General features: G+C 41.3%; 1 protein-coding gene across 1 annotated transcript in view; it reads left to right on the plus strand.

Moving 5' to 3' along the window:
• PLCL1 (phospholipase C like 1 (inactive)) overlaps positions 1-22,972 on the plus strand; it is a 472,369-nt gene that overhangs the window by 157,968 nt on the left and 291,429 nt on the right.

Consider the following 22,972-nt stretch of genomic DNA (forward strand, 5'->3'; position numbering starts at 1 on the left):
CTCTTCTCAAAGAGGTCCCGTCTGAAAGGTATTTCGACATGAGAATGGCGGTACAAAACTGCATACATTCGTTCTCTGTACCACGACAGTTACCGCAAGACACTCCATGGTCCCCTCATTTCACACCCAGTCATTCTGCCATTCCAACAAACCCTTATCCGTCAAGTTTTGACCAATATCGGAGCATCCATGAGACCCCTAGATCCCAAATCCCATATCCTATTCCTTCCCCAATTCCCTCTGTAATCCCCCCCCACACTAGAACACCGGATGTCTCCACTTCTTCCCATTTCCCCCCCTCCAGCAGACCACCACCACCACCATCACAATCTAGTGCATTTTCCCCAAAAATACCTCCACCCTATCCACAATATAGGCCCCCAAGTGGACCGTCACATAGAACTCCATCCCCGCTTGTGCCATGGCTATATCCCAACACCGTGGATCATACACCCTCAGGCTCTTCAACACCACTTGATCTGGAGAGTTCACCAAATTTTTTGGATCTATAGTACACTTGCCACTGTATTGCCACGTTGACCTAAGTTGTCTTTTTTGACCTAATTTTTCTGGATTTTGTTCCTTTGTTCTTGTTACATGCAACAAAATAAAAAAAAAATAAAAACTTTTTTTGAAGTCAACTTTGCCATCATATCTGTCTGCATTCACTGTATTGCTAACTATGGAGAAAAAAAATACATGACTTTTCACAAAATATATCACACTTACCGTAATGTAACAAGCAATCTTTCAGCAGGCACAACACTGTTCCGGAAGGTGGTGTTCTGACGCTCCAAACGTGAAAAGAGCAGCCCAAGTAATTCGTCAAAACTAAAAAAAAACACAACACACGTAAGTGGCAAGCAAAAGGGGGGCGTGGGGAGCTTCAGGAATGATTCAGGGGTAGATATAGGTGAAAACAGAGAGAGAGGAAAAAGAGAGATGGGAAAAAAAGAGATATAGAGGGAAGCAGCAAAAAGAGAGAAGAAGAAGGAGAGACTCCCTCTCACATACTAACCTATTAACAGACATCCGAGTATAGTTGAAAAACTTCTCTTCATGTTGCCGGAGATCATGATAGAGGACATTGAACTGACCTCTCTGTTCCCTGTTTGAAATTATGGGATGAACCCAATACCTTCGTCTTCTCATCATCATCATCCTCATCCTTCTCCTCCTCCTGTCCTTATTGATCAAGACTGCAGCAGTGGCAGTAGCAACTGCTGCCATGACCAAAGGCAAATGAAACATAGTGGCAATACACCAAAATACAGCACACTCTCCACAACGTAATCTCCAAACAAAACCACAGCTCACACTCCACGGTGTACTCTCCTCATAAAGACCAGGAAGTCCACCGGAAGTTAACACCCATTTCATTTGGATTGGCTGGAGCAAAAATCGCACCTGAGCTAATTAACATGATTATACGCAATGCGATTCGCATTGCAATCGCGCTGTACTATGGAAAAACGCAAGGTAAACTCGCACCGCAAATTTGCATTACAATCGCAAGCGCATCAGTGTGAACCGGCACTCACTGCCATGATTTCTCTTGCTTCTGGAACCAGAGAAGAGAAGAGCTAGCAGCTGCAAGTGTCACCTCCACCATTAGGAGATGTCCATTGTGCAGACAGTGATGTGGACACCTGAATAAGGACTTCAGGTCCTAAAGAGCAGAAGAGAAAGGGCTCATCAAGTGACAGTGGCTTCAGGTAAATAAAATGGGCTTTTTAGAGTAAGTGCTCTTATGCTGGATTTGGTTGGACTTTATTCAAATAATTTTTAGGAATCTGATGCTAATTTTCTTCCCTGGAGATCCTTCCACCAACAGCACTTTTTGTTGCAAGCTTACATCGCAATGCCACTCTCTTGTAGTTATCAGCAGCATTGTCACCCTGTCATATTTTTATATGTACACTGTATATTTGGATAATTTGCAGTCAATACTGTATACAAGTTTCTCAACTTGCAGTTAGGATTCCTAAAGCTCACAGACATCTGTATAAAATACAATATATCAAAATTCTCTTGAGCCTGCTACTGTCTGCATATTCTCAGTGATACTGGATAACAGCTCTGTAAAGGGTCTTTATCTTGGTAAATCTGTGCTGCTGCTTTGTGATTGGGAAGAAAAGGGAGGTGGGAGTGGGGGACCCAGAGACAGATGTCACTGCTATCTTCTGGCTCTGTGTGCCGCGGTTTCTGCCAATGTATATGGCACGTTTAATCACACATACGCAGCAAGCAGAACTTTCCTTACCGAAACATCACAAGGCTTCTTTGGAAGGACATCGTTGTCCAGTATTCCCATTTGCACACAACATGTGAAGTTCATGCACTGTGCAAAAAGATAGATTTACTGAAGTGTAAAATAGCAAGTGTATCTGCAGAGCTGCCAGCCTGCATCTGGACAAGGTCATGTATCCACACCGTGTCGTAGATTTGCACATTATGGAAATTGTTAAACAATTGTAGTAGAGGAGATTTATAGATGTATATAATCACATAAAAAGGTCAAAATTATTCGATGACTGACTGAATTCTGAAATGTATACAATTTAGATTTGAGATATGACTATTCAGTGGATTTTAGGCATGATGATTCCATTTCAAATGCCTTGGAGGACACGTATACCCCTGTGCAGAAGTTTAAAAATTGGAGGTCAAATTAAACCTTGCTCAAATTAATGACTGTATATAACACCATGCATGCCAGAGTGAGAGCAATAATATTAGTGCATTTATTTATGATTTACTCCAAACGGATGACCTATAAGGGTTTTTAAAACCTTTGTCTATGAACAGACGAGCGTACCAAAGTTTGTTGCCATTTTACAGGCTCACGCAGTTTTCAGGCTTGACCTCTCTATTTACTCAGTGAAACCTCGTCTTTTATATTTTCCAAAAGAATTGGATAATGTATTTCATTCTGAGTAAATGCATTTGATATTTGGTAATATTATTATGTTACATAAATGGCAACTATTACAATTTTATTTCACAGCGTCCCCTGTATGTTCAAAGATTTTAACTCCTTTTCAGGCCTAAAATTAAAATTTACACATGTACGCAAAAAATGCACATTTTTGACTCTCCAATTTAAGCGTACTTGAAAAATCGACTTTTCTGTTGTGAGTACTGCATATCTGCTGGCCATCTCTTTCTGCAATTTACTGTTTTCCCTGCATGCTTTGCAGTGTCTCCTCTTTTGTTTTCCTGTATTGACTCCGCCTCCTAAAACTTTCTTTCTGCAACTCTGTAGTTAAGAGGGCAGGCTCTGTGAAATGCGTAACACAGCATTGCCCACCCACAGGGCATAGGTAATATATGTTACAGAATTCAAGGAACTAAATGTGTTTTGGATCTTCATAAAGTATGTTTAGAAACACAAAGATCGTTTAGATTATGTGTAGGCTAGGAATAATAGAATTACAAAGAGGAAGTAAATAAATGGTTTTACATTTTGACCATTGATGCACTTTAACCCCTTTGCGCCTAAGGGTAAAACAAATCCTAACGCCTAAGCACAATTTTAGAATGTTGACATGTGTTAGTAAAACCGTACATATCATCACAACTACTTTGTGCATCCAGGTGGATTATACCACAAATTGGGCTTTCATTAAGTAGTAAATGGTAATGGATAACTCCTGATTTTTTTTTTTTTTTTTTTTATTCATCTATTTTTTTTTTTTTTATTTAGCTGTATATTTCTTGCTACTACCATAACCTTCCACCAAAGAACAACCCGCATTAAATTTTCATATATGCGAGCAGGGCCCCCTGATTCCTTTTGTACCGAATTGTATTGTAACTGTAATGTCTGCCTTCATTTTGTTAAGTACTGCGCAAACTGTTGGCGCTATATAAATCCTGTATAATAATATTAAGTGTATGTTGTTTGTAGTTTTTTTTTTTTTTTTTATCCTACCTAAAACACACTGACTCTGGTATTAGTTAAAAAAAAATCCTGTCCAAAAAAATCCTGGCCCTGACCTTGACCCAAACACTAACCCTTGCACTGGCCTAGATCATACCTTGATCTAGGTAATGTTTTTTTTTTTTATTATTATTAATTTTTTACACACACTATTTAGTACCGAGCCCGGACTCTGTGCTGGGAGCACGCTGTGCGGCGTGGTCCCAGCATAAAGGGAGCTACGCAAATATGCGGCAGCACAGAAAAAAAGCCCAGTCCGGTGGGGCCACATTTATGCTAGGTGAAGGGGTTAAGACTAAGATCAGGCTTAAGTGTTTCTTTGTGCCACCTTTGTGTGGGCACAACTGCCCATTCGTTTAAATGGACTACTGCACCTATGTTTGCAGCAGGAATGCGGGAAACCGCACTGCTTTTAAGAGTTATTGGTGCGCCCTGCGTTTTCATTTTTTGTGCGGCTGCCTACGGGTTCAGGAGCGCATGCGATTTGCAGAAGTGAAGAATCCTGCAGATATTGTTTTGGTCCACAACTTCCATAAATACAACATCTTTTCAGTCCATAGAGCTGTGATGACAGCTGAACAGAAACCTCGGTTTCCTTGCTTCAGCTTAGTTTTAGATATATGCAGAAGGTAATGCAGGATTATAGGAACAAGTAGATTAGAATGTGAAAATATTTATCTGGATTTTGACAGATGATTAGAAACAACTGTTCAGCCCACCCAGTTGTGTCTGCGGTTACATTTGATTTATGCCTTTTAGTTAGACTCGGTAAAGGAATAGATACAGACTTGTATTGATAGTATCACAAGTAAATATAAATAGCAGATACTGTACTGGTCATTTTTGAGTTCTCTGAGCAGGTAAATGTGATTACGGTCTACCCCGGCTATTATTATTATTTATTAAAGACATAAAAGCCAGATCGTTATTTTATGGAAATTACTAAGATCAAAAATACAGATTCAATAGAAACCAGTACAATTGAAACAAACCTAAATGATCAAATCTGCAGGTGTCCATTGGGCTTTCACCCCATTGTTATGGGGTTATTCATTATATGTTGGGAAGGGGGGATGTAAGACTATTCAGTTAGTTATGAAAACAGTCTGGATTCACATGGGTGTTTAGCCACATGATAAATCTCATCGATAAGAATCTACTGGATTTCCTTGCTTGGTCCGGAGTATTGTTCAAACATTTACAGATCATACAGTTCCGGACGGCCCAGCATTTTTTCTTCTCCATGCCTTTACTATTTTAAGATAAAATTTACATACAGTCCGTCATCTGCCATCTCCTCGATGCTGCCAAAGCGTGCATTCCCTTTACTTGGAAAAGTCCACAGCCACCGACCATTGGTCTTTGGCTCACTAAGAAGAAATAAATAAAACGGGGGATTTAATCTGTACGGCACTGCTTCAGCGTGAAACCCCCCCCTTTATGCCTTATTTTTCCTGCTTCCATCTTTCTTCTTCCTCCCTCTCTCTATGAATAACCGCCTTTTAACAGAGGAAAAAACAATTAGGCAGTTCCTGTTGTCTGTGACCAATTCTTCGTCTAATCCCAGCTTCTTACAAGACAATGGGATGTTTAATTTGGGTTTATATTGGCTGAGAATATGCTGACCACTTTTTATACCTGGTTTTCATAATTGCGTATTATGTATGCTGTTGTCATTAACGCCTTATCATTGTTCTGTTAACATGGAACCTGCCTTTTGAGTAAAAAAAAAAAATATTTGAAAAGAATCTACTGATTTCTGTGGCTGGGATTGAAACTGTGTGCGTCCAGCCAAAATCAACGCATATAATCGTTGACTGTGTATACAGTCACAAATAGCTGTGCCCACTGACATCCTGAGAGCCAAGAAAGAAACAGATCACCGCTCAAAGGCTGTCAGCTTGAACAGGGAAAGTCCCGAGCAAACTGTGGCAATCCTGCAAAACTGGGTGCTAGCCAAGGTCCGCAACCTGAGAAGTCCATATGTTTGTAGAAAGAAAGCAGCACCTTCAGTCCCAGGAAACTTGAAACTTGAATTTTATTGTTTAAATCAAAGGTCCAACATCGAACATACACACAAGACAAACTGGATCAGCAGACGCGTTTCACACCATGTGCTTATTCATTGCATCCTGTCATTGCACTATCCACACACAACTGTTCATCCCAACCACAAGAATCAGTAGTTTCTTGCCAACTGGGGTGCACAGCATGGCTAAATGCCTGTGTAAGGCTAGGTTGGGTTCACACCTAATGTGGATGCGGCTCACAGCAGGGGTCCGGTGCATCCCTGTTTTCCATTTCAGGAACTAATCTGGCCTGAATTTTTGGCTGATTCCGGACCTGAAATGGAGCCAAAGACGCGCAGGACCCCTGTGCAATATGCTCCACAGCAGCCACAGAAATGTGTGAACTGGTTCCATTGATAGCCGGTCACAATCTTCTGTCCTGCGAATTGGATGCAGAGAAACCCGCATCCCGTTCGCATACGTGTGAACCCAGCCTGAATGTAGTCTAAGGCAAGAAGAAAAGTAAAGGTCCATTCATTTTTTGCATTTTTTTTGCGTTCGCCTCAATGACCAGAGCTCTAAGGCGGGTAGACTGCGAATGGTTGTTTTATCACGGTTATGTGATAGTGTTTACATTTTGGTTTTTTTTTCGAGATGTGCAAAGTGAGATCACACAAACACTTGTAAGTGAAATCAAACTATCTATTATTATTTAATTAAATGTTATATACAAAGTTAACAATCAAGAATATTGGAAAATGTAACCAGAATCTTTAGTGATAGATGCCTTTCGCCAAGAAGTCCCCTGTCTTTACGGCTTGACAAAATGATCAAACCAGATACGTGCATAATGTAGCTCTGGTATGGGACTTGTTTATTCCAATTTTTGCTGTGGTACAGTGCGAGAAAAAAGTATTTGATCCTCTGCTGATTTTGTATGTTTTCCCACTGACAAAGAAATGATCAGTCTATAATTTTAATGGTAGGTTTATTTTAACAGTGAGAGAGAATAACCACAATTTTCAGAAAAACTAATTTAAAAAAAGTTATAAATTGATTTGCATTTTATTGAGTGAATGTAGTATTTGATCCCCTATCAATCAGTAAGATTTCTGGCTCCCAGTTGTTTTCTATACAGGTAACGAGCTTGGATTAGGAGCACTGTCTAAAAAGGGAGTGCTCCTAATCTCAGCTTGTTACCTGTATAAAAGACACCTGTCCACAGAAGCAATCAGTCAATCAGATTTCAATCTCTCCAACATGGCCAAGACCAAAGAGCTGTCCAAGGATGTCAGGGACATGATTGTAGACCTGCACAAGGCTTGAATGGGCTACAAAACCATCGCCAAGCAGCTTGATGAGAGGGTGACAACAGTTGTTGCGATTATACGCAAATATAAGAAACACAAAATCTCCCTTAGTCTGGGGCTCCATACAGAATGCAGTGAAGCACACATACAGTTCAGTACACCGTCCATACATGTCAGAAGACACAGTGCAGCAAACATACAGCTCAGTACACCGTTCATAGGAACCCAAGTTAAATAAAATGCATTTCAGAAAATAGCAAGAAAAAACGCATTAGTGTGAATGCAGCCTAGTGCTGGCCATAGATGTATCGATTTTTGGACTGGAATATTCATATGAAAAATCTTTGTATATTTGCTGAATAAAAGAATTTTGTTTGAAAATGTTACTTTCAACATTAAATTTTAAAATTAATGTAATTTCTGAATGAAAACCACATACACTGTCTGAAAATTACTTTGACCAAGACGTTTTCTATTCTGCTCCTTTTGCATTTTCTCATCACTGTGCTCGAATACGAACGTCAATTTGACCCCACTAACGATTAGAAAATTGAACGAATGTTCTTAAATTGAACATTTTTTTTTTGGAAGGAAGACATTGTTTTTGTATGGCCAGCATAAGAGATAGCAAATGACAGCAGGCGCAGGGAGCTTTTATCAATCCCCTTGCATATGACAAGGGATTCTCTCATACATAATATATCACAGGTCTGAAAAATCAGCAAAAAATAATCCTCATTTTTTTTTTTCTTTAAATAAAAAATGTGATCTCTGAGTTATATTTACCAGATTCAACCTCTAATAGTATATTCAGTATATCTCTTCTGTCTGTTATTCTCAGAGTGGATTTGAGGTTTTGCTCCTTAAAGTGGAGTTCCACCCTATTTTTATACTTACCTCCATCTTCTCGCTCCGGGTCACCTGAAAAAGAAATGGATAATCGCATATTTTTTTGTTTTTTACTTACCTTAGCGAAGAAAAAATACTTACCTTACTTCCTTCTTCCTCCTTCCTCGGCCGCGGCCCGTCGTCACTTCCTGGCTCTGCAATGATTCCTGGGAGCTGAACGTCATAGCTCCCAGGAATCATTGCGCCTGCACCGGCCCCGACGTCAGTTCCGGGTCGCGCGCGTCATCCCCTTCTAAACAGCTTCTGGGCATGCCCAGAAGCTGTAGAGGGATGACGCGCGCGACCCGGAAGTGACGTCGGGGCCGGCGCAGAGCATCGTGGGACCAAAGAAGGCGGAAGAAGACGCCGAAGGGGATCTCGCTGGCTTCAAGCTGCCCACATCTGAGATGGCAGCGCTGGACAAGACGTTTGCAAGGTAAGTATTTGTCCTAACAAACAGGTAAGTGCAACCCGGGACAGATCAGAGGCTAGCCATTGTGGAATGCACTAGCCCTGACTGTCCCGGGGGTATTAAAAAAAAAAAAAAAAAAAAATCCAGGGTGGAACTCCGCTTTAACCATATAGCTGGGTTTTTATAATTACCACTGTAAGAATGAATTGCCCTTTTTTTTAGATAGAAACCAAACTACCGCCACACTTTTTTTAAGGTTACTATCCGATTAGTCGATTAATCGAAACCATCATCTGCCAACTAATTCATTATGAAAATAATTGTTATTTGCAGCCCTAATCTCAAGGCAGCTGGGACCATAGTCACCAAGAAAACAATTGGTAACACACTACGCCGTGAAGAACTGAAATCCTGCAGCACACGGAAGGTCCCCCTGCTCAAGAAAGCACATGTACAGGCCTGTCTGAAGTTTGCTAATAAACATCAGAATGATTCAGAGGAGAACTGGGTGAAAGTGTTGTGGTCAGATGAGACCAAAATCGAGCTCTTTGGCATCAACTCAACTTGCCATGTTTGAAGGAGGAGAAATGCTGCCTATGACCTCAAGAACACCATCCCCTCCGTCTAACATGAAGGTGAAAACATTTATACTTTGGGGATGTTTTTCTTCTAAGGGGACAGGACAACTTCACCTCATCAAAGGGACAATGGCCGGGGCCATGTACCCTCAAATCGTGGGTGAGAACCTCCTTCCCTCAGCCAGGGCATAGAAAATGGGTCGTGGGTGGGTATTCCAGCATGACCATGACCCAAAACACATGGCCAAGGCAACAGAGGAGTGGCTCAAGAAGAAGTACATTGGCCTAGCCAGTCTCCAGACCCTAATCCCATAGAAAATATGCGAAGGGAGCTGGAGGTTCGAGTTGCCAAACATCAGCCTTAATGACTTTGAGAGGCTCGGCAAAGAGGAGTGGAACAAATTCCCTCCTGAGATGTGTGCAAACATGGTGGCCAACTACAAGAAAGCTGAAACTTCAAGTTGCCAAGCGACAGCCAAGAAGCCTTAAGGATTTAGGGAAGGTCTAAAAAAAGAGTGTATCAAAATCCCTCCTGTGATATGTGCAAACCTGGTCACCAACTATAGGAAACGTCTTACTTCTGTGATTGCCAACAAGGGGTGAAGGGGTCAAATACTTATTTCATTTATTAAAATGCAAATCCATTTATAACTTTTTTGAAATGCGTTTTTCTGGATATTTTTGTTATTCTGTCTCTCACTGTTAAAATAAACCTACCACTAAAATTATAGATTGATCATTTCTTTGTCAGTTGGCAAACGTACAAAATCAGCAGGGGATCAAATACTTTTTTCCCTCACTGTGTATAAAGAACTAGTGGTTAAGTAAAAAATCAAGTGTAACCCTTTGGCAAATTATATTCTTACATATTCCTGACGGGGCTTGGTGGGTTTTGTTATTGTCAGTTGGTAATGACATTCCATATATGTCCCTGTATGGCCCCTTCACCATGTTATAGAGGCATTCTTCTATATTAGTGAGCCACAATCGAAGAAAAATGAATTTCCTCCCATCAATTGTCCATCTGTTCATGCAGCTTGAGCCGCTAGGTACTACGTGCAGGCAGCCTATGTAAGTGCATGGGGACACAGCAGCTGCACAGACACTCATCCTAATTTGACACTTTTCATGTTTGACAGGCCTCAGCATTTGTGTGTATTAAGCCCTATAATTATATCACGTGGGTGTTTTTTTGCCGAACAGGAATAGGGCCTGGAACTATGATGAAGGGACTTTCTGGATGCAAAGCTGAACATACACTAGAATGCACAGTAGAATTATCCCTTCACTTTTAGTTCCAGAAACAGTGGTCTTTAGGACAAATAGTAAAGACAAATCTCCCTAAATTAGAAATAAATAGAAATAAAAAATTGACAGATTAAAAAAAAAAATTGTCATGAGTTCCACTTCAAGCGTTCAATTTTCGAGTGTCTTTGGTGGCTCAATCAATTATGATTATGCAGAATCATTGCTAAATGAGTAGGCTGAAAGCAGAGAGGTGACCGGAATCTGCAAAATTAAACCAGAATATAATTGTTCCTAGCTTCACAGTGCAAAAGACTTACACATACTTTGGCAGGTAAAGCAATTCACATGAAATCATTCCATTTGAGCTTTTCACTGTTTGCCTGGAGTTATGCTTTTATTTATAACAACACTATTTGAGGGTCTCAATAATAAATGTTGATTTTTCAGATGCCAGGCCACTTCGTATAATCTTCATATAGAAAGGTATCCATTGTTTATTGCAGAGCTGATGGCAAAGAGGTTAATTGGCAGCGACAAAGGCAGTGTGTGGGGTGCAAATACTTGGTTGTTCTGCACACTTCTCTTTCCACCTTTATGGACACAGCTGGGACTCGCTGGGTATCCACCCCTCCGCCCGGCCTTGAAGAAATGAAGATCTTTGTAGTTGGTGTTTTTATCTTCACTACACAGCCCAGATGGCGTGTGGGAAAACAAGAAAAACATCTAAATGCCAAAATAAAAAAAAAATATCTATCTTGTAAATAACTCGAATTCAGAGGATCTGCTGTACACTGAACAGTAACTTCCCGATGGTGATTGTAACATACGTTCGCTTGACACCTGTTTTTAAGTTTTAATGTTGCTTTTTATCTGAACTGACCGAATAGCTGGAAGGACCACATAAACATGAATGACTTAAATTTTATTTATAGTTTTTTCCGTAAAGCCTAAGTGCTGCACTAATTGCTTTTGCTCTCTAATGGATAAGAAAGTCAAGGTACCCTTGTAACATTAAGGACATCAAGCTGGAGGAGCACTTTTCATAGATGAGGTTATGCACAGTTTAGTGTTTTATGAACATAGAATGAATATAATGTGATCATGTTTTTTTTTTTTTTCTTTCTCCTATAATATAAAGCTTATCAGATGAAATGTGTGTGTGTGTTTTTTTTTTTTGTGCGCAGCACTAAGCATAAGGTGAAGGCTGGTGAGTTTAAAAAGTGTGTTAACAGGTCGTAGTACAGGAGTGGATCATTCATTTTTGGCCCTACAGACTTTTCGACTTTTAAATCGAAGGGCTAGAAAAACTTGTGTAAGTAAGTAAGTGTGCGGTTTTCAGGAAATCCCATTCAAATCTGTGGGGGGAAAAATGCACGATTCTGCCTCAAAGGAGCATGTCTCATTTCCAGCTTCAGTTGACAAGCACTGTGCTCAGTGGTGAATGGGCTTATTGAGAATAATGGAGTTCCTCAATTTTTCTTTTTCCACTTCAGGAATCGAATAACAATATGCTCAGGTGTGAATGGGTCCTCAGTCTGGGATTACATCTGACTAGGGAACATTTATTGTTGCTGAAAACAATGCAAAAGTCTTGGAAAAAACGGCCTTCTCAATTTTACAGTGCTATGGGGCTCCAGTTAATGACATAATGTCAAAATATAGTAATATAAAAGAAATCATGCCCTACCAGTATTAGCAGGTAAAAATAATTCCCTAAGTATAATAAGGTAGAACAAGTATTAGCAGCTAATCACTGTAGTGTCACCACATACAATAACAGTGATAAATAAAGTAATAGATCAGCGCTATAGCATGAAAAACAAAAAAATGCGTAAAATGCAACTAATGTAATAAAAAAAATAATCAAATCAGCGTGAGCACATTATGATATATATAAAAGTGCATAACATGCTAAAAATAACAAAGTGAAGAATTAATCCCACGTGTAATAATATAATTCAGCAGAAGTGAAGAAACAAAAACAAATCACAAAAAATATATAGTTATTGCATATTCAAAAGTCCATAAATATTGTGAACCAAATATGTGCCAAAAATATGAAAAACAAAATCCATATAGATCGTGGGTAGTAATGTCCAGTGATGGGGGTGACACCAGAGTAGAATCCCAGCAGCCACTATCCACCATCAAGTGCAATGGCCACTCGCCTTAATTCATGGAAAATAACCCTTGAAAGTCACGTTTTTGTAACGCAACGCGTCGGGAGGAGCCGAGTGATGTCACTTCCAGTCTACAGCCGAGACCGGAAGTTCAGTGATTTACACTCTGTGTTGATACGGGGACCCCATTTTAAAATATTTTCCAAAGACTATACTGTATAGAGCCATTTTACACTGTCCCCAATCAATGAAACATCCTAAGTTGTAAAGGGGAAAAACCCAAATAAGGGAAGGAGCTTAGTTTCCTGAACATTTTACAGAGACCTTTAACACTAATAGCGGAAGTCAATCGGCTGTACAAACTCACCCACGCAGATGCTGTGCACCTGTTCCTGCGTACCTATCAATCTCAGTGGTGCAGGTGAATCCGCAGTCGATGCTTATCCATTTAATAATATAGGTCGACTTCATGCGGCTCAGAACGAGCCCTTAAAGTGGTTGTAAAGTCTCAGGTTTTTTTTTTTTTTTAAAATAAGCATATTGTACTTACCTGCTCTGTGCAGTTGGTTTTGCACAGAGCAGCCCACATCCTCCTCTTGGGTCAGTCTTTGCTCCTTCTAGCCCCACCCTCCTGTTGAGTGCCCCCACAGCAAGCAGCCGAGCTGTAGCTCCCTGTGTCCATTTAGACATGGAGCTGCCGTTCAACCCCGCCCTCTCTCTCCTGATTGGCTAACTGACTTTGGCTGAGACACAGCAGCAGCACCATTGGCTCCTGCTGCTGTCAACCAATCAGGAGGGCCAAGGGACTCCTTGACATCACTGGACAGAGATGGGGCTCAAATAAGTATTAAGGGGTGCTGGGGTGGCTGCTACACACGCAAGGCTTTTCATTTTAATGCATAGAATGCATTAAGATTAAGAAAAAAATAACCTTTTGCATTTACAAGTCCTTTAGGCGGATCACTTCTCTGTTACTCATTTGGCTCCGATTAATATAATCTGACTCATGATTTACTACATAATAAATATATTTGTTTATTATCTTATTATTTATATTGAAATTCTCTTTTAAAAAAGATCCTGACGTTAAATGAGATTTATTATTTATTTTACATGTTGGGGAAAAAAGATATTGTACTAGATTTCATTTGCTTTGAAAATAAAGGATATTTACAGAGAGCAACATAATTCCACTAACAGATTTTTAAAACCTCTGGATTCCAGGATTCCCTTGGAAACCAGGCCCTTGGGCTGCCATGCTATATACACCCTCACACTGCCAACCACTGTCATAGTTTGTACTACCAGCAGTCCTTCCTCCATTCTGTGCCCATGCTGTGCCCCTACTTTGCCATGCTGTATACCCACAATGTGCTTTTTCTCCTCTCTCTCTCTTCTCTTGTTCTTCCCTTTTGGACTAAACTTAATAAATACCTTAAACATTATCAGGTATTATAAACCTATAATACCTGATGATCCTGCCATGAAGGCCCTTGATGAGGCATTTCTGGTTGTAGGGTGGCAGCTTTCTGTCCCTGTCTGGGTGACGGCTTCCTGACACACAGGCTTCTGATGGAGACAACAATTGGCTGTTACAATCAACCTTAAGCTGGCTATACATGGATCCGAATTCAGCTGGTTCAGCAGGGACCGGCCAAATTTCGATCCATGTAGGCATTGTGGTTGTACAGAAGTCCATCAGCCATCCTGTTGGATTTTCACTGCAGGTTATAGCTTGCAACGCTGATTTGTATGTTCTGGTGGTAGGGAAGTCTTTGTCAGAATACAATAAGTCAGCTGGGAGCATTCTACCATCCACCTCGAGTGTGCGAATGGAGAAATCTGGTTAGTTTTTTTTTTTTGCTCAACCCCATGGTTGAATTAAAAAAAAAAAAAAAAAAAAAACCTGACTTATGGACTGCTTTTGTTGTCCCGATCAGGGAACCTGCCTTGAAAAATGCCATGTAGCCATCACTGGAATGCATGCTTGTAGTCGGGGAATGACTGCAAAAAACCTGCAGAAGATCAGCAGCATAGTGTTGCAACAAGGTTTAACCCTTAAGGACCAAGTCTATTCCTGACACGTGTTGTTTACAAGTTACAATCAGTATTTTTTGCTAGAAAATTACTTAGAACCCCCAAACATTTTATATATATATATATATATATATATATATATATATATATATATATATATATTTTTTTTTTTTTCGTTGCAATATTTGGGCAATGGTTTTTCAAACGCAATTTTTTTGGAAAAAATACACTTCACTTAATTTTTTAAAAAAAAACTAAATAGTAAAGTTAGCCCACATTTTTTTTCCACTTTTTATTTCACTGTTCCTTTAAAAAAAAATCCCAAAATTCTTCCTTTGCACTTAAGTGTTCAAAACGCCAAAATCTGCATTTTTGAATACTGTCTTTTTTTTTTTTTTGAATCGGCAGCCGAGTAAACCGGAAGTGACATTGTGACATGGCTTCCGGGTTACTTCATCAGAGACCCGATCTAAGCCAAATCCGGCCTCGTTCGGGACTCTAACCAGCCGGCAGACGTGCCGTCCCACCGGGAGACCCAGGCAGAGCAGCAGAAGGTGGCAGGAGGGGGGGGGGGGTGTCCTGTGATAACAGCCGAGCTGCTGCTACCTCCAGAAAGCTGACCACTGGCTCTAAAAGGGGGGGGGATACCTCTATCTGCAGGCATCACCCCGGTACAACCACTTCTTCAAGCCAACATACAGGTATGTCGGTTTGCGGGAAGTGGTTAAAAAGTTATTAAAACAGGTACTTCCTTTAAAAAAATGAGGCAATTGTTTATTATACACACAACTTTAGAGAAAAAATATACTTTTTATTCAGTGTTTATATGTACTTTAATTATATGGGTTTGTCAGCACAGGCTAAAGGATACGGTTGCCCATCAAATGTGATCAAAAATAGCTAGAGCCTTAACTTCAGATCCACCAGTAAATCTACAGTCATTAAATAACAGTATCTACCCTGAGCTTACTAATAGTTATCAGCAGGTCTTATTATGAGTATTATCACTGTTGTGGGATGTGCTGAAAGAAGGCAAAGCGATGATTAATTTTCTGTCTGAGGTAATTACAGCAGCTGTAACTGTGCTAATATTAGTAGCAACAGAGATTTGAAAAGGGATAGTCTGCAGTGTTCTAGAAGCTTTAAACTGTAAAAAATTGAATATGAATACAAGTGAATTGAGCAAAGCATTATTATAGTGCTTAATGCTTGTGACCCTGTCTTTGAATTTTCAGCTTCGGCCCCTTTCACATGGGCATTCTGTCTGTCCGTTTTTTCGTCTGTCAGAAATGGACAATGGACAGCAATGCATTCCTATGGGCAAACAAATGTAAGCAGACGTCACCCGTTTACATGATATTTTCATCTGCTACTGTTCGGGTCCATTTTTTTTTTTTTTTAAACCACTAGCCGCTCGGTTACAGTAGAGTTAGGGCTCTTTCACACGGGCGGTCCGATCAGATCCGCCTGTCAGTTTTTTAGGCGGATCTGATCGGATCCTCCATGCAGCTCTATGGGGCAGCGGGTGTCAGCGGAGGTCACCTCCGCTGACACCCGCTGCCATCCGCATCCGATCCTGTGCTGAAATCTGGACGGATGGAAACCCTATCTTTCCATCCGTTCAGTAATCGGAGCGGAGCAGATCTGATGAGAGCGGACAAGCGGTCCGCTCTCCTCCGATCCCCCATAGAGGGCAGCGGGTGCTGAGACACCTCCCTCTCCGCTCTGCAAGCGGAGACGGAGCTGTCATCCGCCCGGCTCAGCGGGGATCGCGGATCGATCCCCGCTGAGCAACACGGATCCGCCTGCGGAGGCGGACCGTGTGAAAGAAGCCTTACTGTGACCGGGCGGAAGCTGCAGGTTTAGCAATATAAATAAACGTTGCCAGCTTGCTTCCGGGTTTGGGGTGCGCATGATTCATGGCTGAGACCTGCTGATCGGCTGTATCCAATCACAGCACAGAGCCCTGTGTCTTATAACCGAAAGTAGAAAATTTTTTTTCCTTGACAATATTCGGTCTTTTTTAATTTATATAACAAAAAAAAAAAAAAAAACAGTGGTGATCAAATACCATAAAAAGAAAGCTCTATTTTTGTGAAAAAAAAAAAGCGGTTAAACCAAACAAATCTGCATTGTTCTTCCATTTAAAAAACAGATGTGGATGAAAAACTGATGTAAATGGAGTCACAAAAACGTGACTAAACGAGTGACGCAATGTGAGAGGGTCCTAAGCGGTAAGACTTTAGCTCCTACCTTAAGCCCTTGTTCACATTGGAGAGACTTGTCATGTGATTTGACAAGTCAAACCACATGACAAGTCGCACTCTATTGCCAGCAACTGCACTGTTCAAATCGGTGCAACATCGGCTTTGTGGTGCGGAATCAATTTGAAAAAGTAGTTCCTGCAATACTTTTGGCGATTTTGGGTGCGTGAAGCTGCACAGATGTCTTCTAAGTCACACCCGAAGTCACACTGACATGCGACTTTGAAATAGTGCGATTTGCAGTCAGTGTGAACAAGGGCTAAGAACCATTTTAAGCTTTAATTCGACCAACCCAAACCCTGGGCCTAGCTTGACCATATTTTATCAAGAGATTTAAATCAGACCTTGAATTAGTACTTAGACAGCCATCCTATGTGATTCTGGGAAAGCAGAGTTTTGCAAATCTTGTCAAAATATGCTGCTGCAAGGAGGATTCCAAGATCGAAGTCAAAGTTATCTTACAAGCACCTAGACGAGCAGGCCCGAAGTCCAGGGTAAGTATCTTTCTTGTTATTGGCAATGTTTTTTTGTGTAACATGTTCACATGAGCATGGTGAGGAGCTTCTGAGTCAGCTTTGACAAAATATGGTCAGGCTTGGGGCAGACTGATGTGGAGTTTATTTTTTTCAGGTACTTGTGTACGCAGCGCATATACAATATTTTGCACATTCACATAAGGTCCGTCCTCAAGGAGCTTACAATCTAAGGTCCCTAACTCATTCATTCATATTCTAGGGCCAATTTAGATGGGATCCAATTAACCTACCAGCATGAGTTTAATGAGGTTCTTAAGGGAAGGGTCTTTCCACTTATAAAGGGTATTGTTCAATGATTCATAGCCCATAGCTCATTAACATCCATAGAGTCAGCTGATAAAGACTAGATGTGCTCCTGTTGATACCATACACTCAGGTGCCCTCAGTTCCATCTCAGCAGGGGATCCTAGATTGAGCTCCTGTTGTGCTGGATCAGAATGGAAATGGATGTCACATATGTGATTATTTTTCTCTGATGGATGATAAAGAGACCCATGTAATCCCAATGGGGTGGCCGGATGTAAGTAAATGTGCCTTCAGCTATATCTGCCCACATCCAGCCAGTTTAATAAAAACGGACCTGGACGTAAACCTATTGGGTTCAGTCAAACAAACCTAAATGGACCTGGCTGTGGGGATACAAAGCTATCCATTTTTTGATTTGTGTAATCAGGTCAAAAGCAAACTGCCTTAACTTACTGATTGCAGCGCCTGCTTTCAGTGACATGGAAAAGAATGTATACATCTGGTGTCTTGACATGACTTTGTCTAGGTAGTGAAGCATGGCTGAAGGTGACTGCCCCTTAGCATGCATTGTCAAAACCAATTCAGCAGTAGCAGTTTCCATATTTCTATATTGACCGATTTCTACCCTTACAAAGCAAAGGTCTGCAAGTAACTGAGCCATCTTCCTGCAGATAGTTTATCTCTTTCCTAGAGAACACCTTTCATTTTTCTTTTGGTTCTTTGAGTTTAGTGGATGTAGAAATAAGGGATCAAATATTTATAGATTCTTTCATTGTGATCCAGGTTGATGATGAAAAATCCATCTCTTCCCATTACCAGCACAGCAGTCATTTAATGGCTCAGATACGGGTAACATTTTTTCTGCCGTTGTATGATTCGGATGTTTACCTGCAGGTCATCTGTTTCTGGTGTAATTCAGATCCCCATAGTCCCAAGATCCTGTTACTCTGACCTAAAGCCATGAGGAATGCAACCTTTTATGTAAAGTTAGCTGCTCATTACTTACACTGAGAGTTACCATGGCAATGATAAAAATAGTTTTTAATTTATCCAGCACACAGCAGTGCCATCCGTAAAGCTTCGCACATCTACATAGGACTGTGCCTTTTTTCTTTTTATGATGATTTTAGAACTTTTCTGTATGTTGTCATGAAAAATGTATCAAATGCAGTTTTAAATTATGTAGGACATGAATGAAGAGCATCGTCGGAGCACAATGAGCCATGACAGGGATTTATTATCTTGATTTTTCTATTCTTCTAGTAATGTGTGTGTGCCGATAATTTCTTCACTCCGTATGGCTTTAAGGGCCCGGTTTTATTTCTATGTTTGGAAATGTGTGTATTTTAATAGACATTTTAAACCGCATTTTATAATGCTTTGTGGAACATTTTTGTTGTCATATGCTTGCATTTAAACTTTTCAATTTTTATGCATTTTTTTTTTCAGAGGAATACTTAGATCCATCCCTCTGGTGCATCCCCAGCATGGGTCCTCCTCCTCCTGCAATAGGATGATATTATCACTGGTCTCTGTAGCATTCTTCTGTGAGCACAGGGTGGTTTATTGATGCACCTCCAGTGCGTGTGTCCTTGATGCCCTAGGCCTACAGGAAGTGAATTGAATGCCATAGGGAAGGGGTCTTTAAACTATGGCCCTCCAGTTGTTCAGGAACTACAATTCCCATCATGCTTAGTCATATCTGTGAATGTCAGAGTTTTACAATGCCTCATGGGATGTGTAGTTCCTCAACGGCTAGAGGGCCGTAGTTTGAGGATCCCTGCCATAGGGCATCATTTAACCTGGAAAGGAACTGGCACTGACCTCAGCAGCCCTTCTGTACTAGGCTCAATTAGGTCATTGGGTGGGGGCAGGCTCAGCTTGAAAGCAGGATGAGTCCCACAAACTGTAGTAGATCTCAAACTTCTTCCCCACAGTTGTCATAGGATCCTACACGTTCATCTAACTCGCTGATCACCTCCATCCTTCCAATGACAGCCTATGTCACTGGCCGCTTAAGCTAATCTTTCATTTCTCATGCTGCAATTGGAGGGAGTTAGCTGGGAATGGCCGGGACTAGCAGAGGCTTCCATCCTAGGTAGGAGTGTGGCCCCCTAATGCTTTTAATCTAATGCAGGATGCAAGTCCGTGTCATCTTGGACATTATTCTCTACAAGGCAGCTTGACACACAATCCCTCCTTTTTGCATTCCATCAATAGACTTGAATAATCATGTTTTCTGAATTCTTCTCTATGAAATAAACACCATTAATTTTGTAATTGCTCTAAATCAACAATTTTTGATCCACTAGCTTATTAAAGAAAAACAGTGGAGGGCCCATTGTCTTGGGCTTTGTAGTGAATTCTCCTCCTGACTGCTGATTGGCTGACCTGGGCTTTAAATGTACTGGGGTTACTTCCTGTCGTCTAAGCAGATGTCTACTATTACACTTAGGGCTGTTCAAACTGCAGCTTTGTGAAAATGTGAAGAAATCCACAATATATATGTTGGTGTGATGCAGCGCCACTCATTTTTAATAGTACCCTTATTCCCTGTGCAAAGGACATGCATTGTAGTGCACTAATATGCAGCACGCTGCCAAAAAAGCAGAGAAAGAGGTAAGTTTACTATTCTTTTGCAGCGTAACTTTTTGGGGTACCATTCAGAACGTTCTAGTAAAGTTACCCATTGGGTAGGTTGTACGGGGTACCATGATTTTTATTGGTGAACCTGAACCCCAGATCAGTCAGTGTGTGGGAGACAATGCCTAAAAGGAAGTGTGTGTTTAATTAAAGCTGTTTTTTTTTTTTTTTTTATTATTATTATTATTTAAAGATCTAGACAGTAGATTAAAGGGTAACTCCACTTTCATGGGGGAAAGAAATGGCAAATAAAGAAAAAAACAATATAGCGTATACAATTGTGACACAAGTAATATTGTAGTTGAATGTTATTAACAATTCCCTTTCCTTTTCATTCTGCAGCTCTGTAATTTTCTGAAAATGCAATGCAATATGGCTACCTGGAGGTTTTCTGTACAAAGAATGTGTACAGAACTCCACCCAGGAACATCATTTCCTACTTTGACTGATTGATTGGCTCACTGATTTTTCCAGAAGTCTAAAATACAAGTCAAATTTCAGGCATCCCCTGCAACAAAAATGTTGTTTTTGGTGAGATACTCCCAATAGAAATACGTCTAAGGCTCCTTTCACACGGGCGATCCGATCCGCCTGCCAGAAGTCTTTCTAAGATGCAAGTCAAATTTCAGGCATCCCCTGCAACAAAAATTTTGTTTTTGGTGAGATACTCCCAATAGGAATACGTCTAAGGCTCCTTTCACACGGGCGATCCAATCCGATCCGCCTGTCAGTTTTTCAGGCGGGCCTGATCGGATGCTCCATGAATCCCTATGGGGCAGCAGATGTCAGCGGAGACCTCTCCGCTGACACCCGCTGCTATCTGATCCGATCCTGTCCATGAAATCTGGATGGATGGAAACCCTATTTTCCATCCGTCTGGAGGATCGGATCGGATGAGAACGGACAGGCTATCCGTTCTCATTCTATCTCCTCATAGAGGACAGCGGGGATCTGACAGCTCCGTCTCCGCACACAGAGCGGAGACGGAGCTGTCATCCGCCTGCTCAGCGGGGATCAGTTTATCAATTCCCTGCTGAGCACAACGGACTCCGTCGGGCGCACCGTCCGTGTGAAAGGAGCCTAAAGGGATGCAGACCCAGCAGATTTCCTCATTAGAGCCCTGATTCTGCAGCAGCTGGTTGATAATTATGAAACCACTTCATTAGACTCAGCACAGAGCAACAAACAGGGATTTCTTTAGAATAACAAAGGGTAGGAATCTGCAACAACGTTGGTTAAAATCCTTGTAATGTACAGCCCTCTAAATCCTCCTATACTGAATTGTATTGTAACTGAATTGTCTTCCCTCATATTGTAAAGCGCTGCGCAAACTGTCGGCGCTATATAAATCCTGTATAATAATAATAATGTACAGAGATCACCCAGGGGGAATGTTTTTTTCTCAACAAAAGTTGTGTTTACAATCTGGAATTGGGCATTTAACAGGTGTGTGTGTGTTATCACAGTGATGCTATTGATAATAATAATCCCTGAGATTTGTGCCAATCGCTTTTATAAAAATGCTTACTACATTGAAAGATGACATTGTGTTAGGGAGTCAGGCAGTTATTAATGGTTTTACTTAGAAAATAGACAGAGGATTGAACATATTGCCTTGGGAGGCAAAGCAAAAACTTCACCAATAAAACTGTGCTATGAATACGACTATTTATCTGTGTCACTTGTTTGTTTTGGATGTACTGTTTGGCAGAAAAAGTTTTTATTTGTATCAACACGGAAAGTCTGTTACTGATACCAGCTTTCCTGTGTGAATTATGGATGCTACCATGGATGGAAGCCAAGTTAAACGGATTTATCAGGGCAGTGATTCCCAAAGTGTGGGAAGCATACCATGAGTGCCGCTACAATGCTCGGGGGCTGAGTGGGTTTGCAGAATTGCAGGTCGGATGGCAGGACTCGTACAAAGTGCGCCCAGCATCAACCCACCTCACTGGCTGTACAAACAGTCACTAGTAGCTGCTATTAGCACACATCTGTAAATTCCAGCCACAGGAATCCACAGATTGTTGCTGCTGGAATTTGCAGGGTGTGTAAACGCCTTTGCGAATAGAGCCTTAGGCGTACCTATCTGTACACCCGTCCAAAGGGCTGTCCTTGCCCGCACAGGATGCACAGTTGTTTGGTACATCGGGGTGCAGGCAGTCACTTTCCTGTCCTTTGGGAGGCAGTGGCTCTGGTCCTAATTTCTCAGCTGTGCGGCTGTTTCCGTGCAGCCACTGTGTCCCAAAAGACATGAATGGAAACTACCTGCATGCAGATGCGTGGAACACCTGTGCAGGCAAAGAGGGCCCTTTGCACTGGTGTATTGGCAGGTACGCCCCTCTGAATGAGGCCTTAGCCCTGCCACTTTGATACTCAGGCTTTTGGTAGGGACGAGACAGCAAGGGATCTATAGAAGGTGTGTTTGACTTCTGCAGTGGTGTATTTAGGTTTTGTGCTGCCCTAGGCCTGACTAAACCTGGGCACCCCTAATTTAAATATGACCCACCCCTTCCTGTAAAGGCCACACCCTTTCGTGTTTATGACCCTCCCTGTCATCTGTAAACCACAGACCACAACCACAGTCTATCGGTGCCCATCAGTGCAGCCTCATGAGTTCCCATAAGTTCAGCTTCATCAGTGCCCATCAGTGCAACCTTATCAGTGCTCATCAGTTCAGCCTCATTACTGCCCATCAGTGCAGCCTCATCAGTGGCCATCAGTACAGCCCCATCAGT

This window comes from Pelophylax lessonae (assembly GCF_965119305.1).
Source record: "Pelophylax lessonae genome assembly, chromosome: 6".
In the NCBI taxonomy this organism is placed as follows: Eukaryota; Metazoa; Chordata; class Amphibia; order Anura; family Ranidae; genus Pelophylax; species Pelophylax lessonae.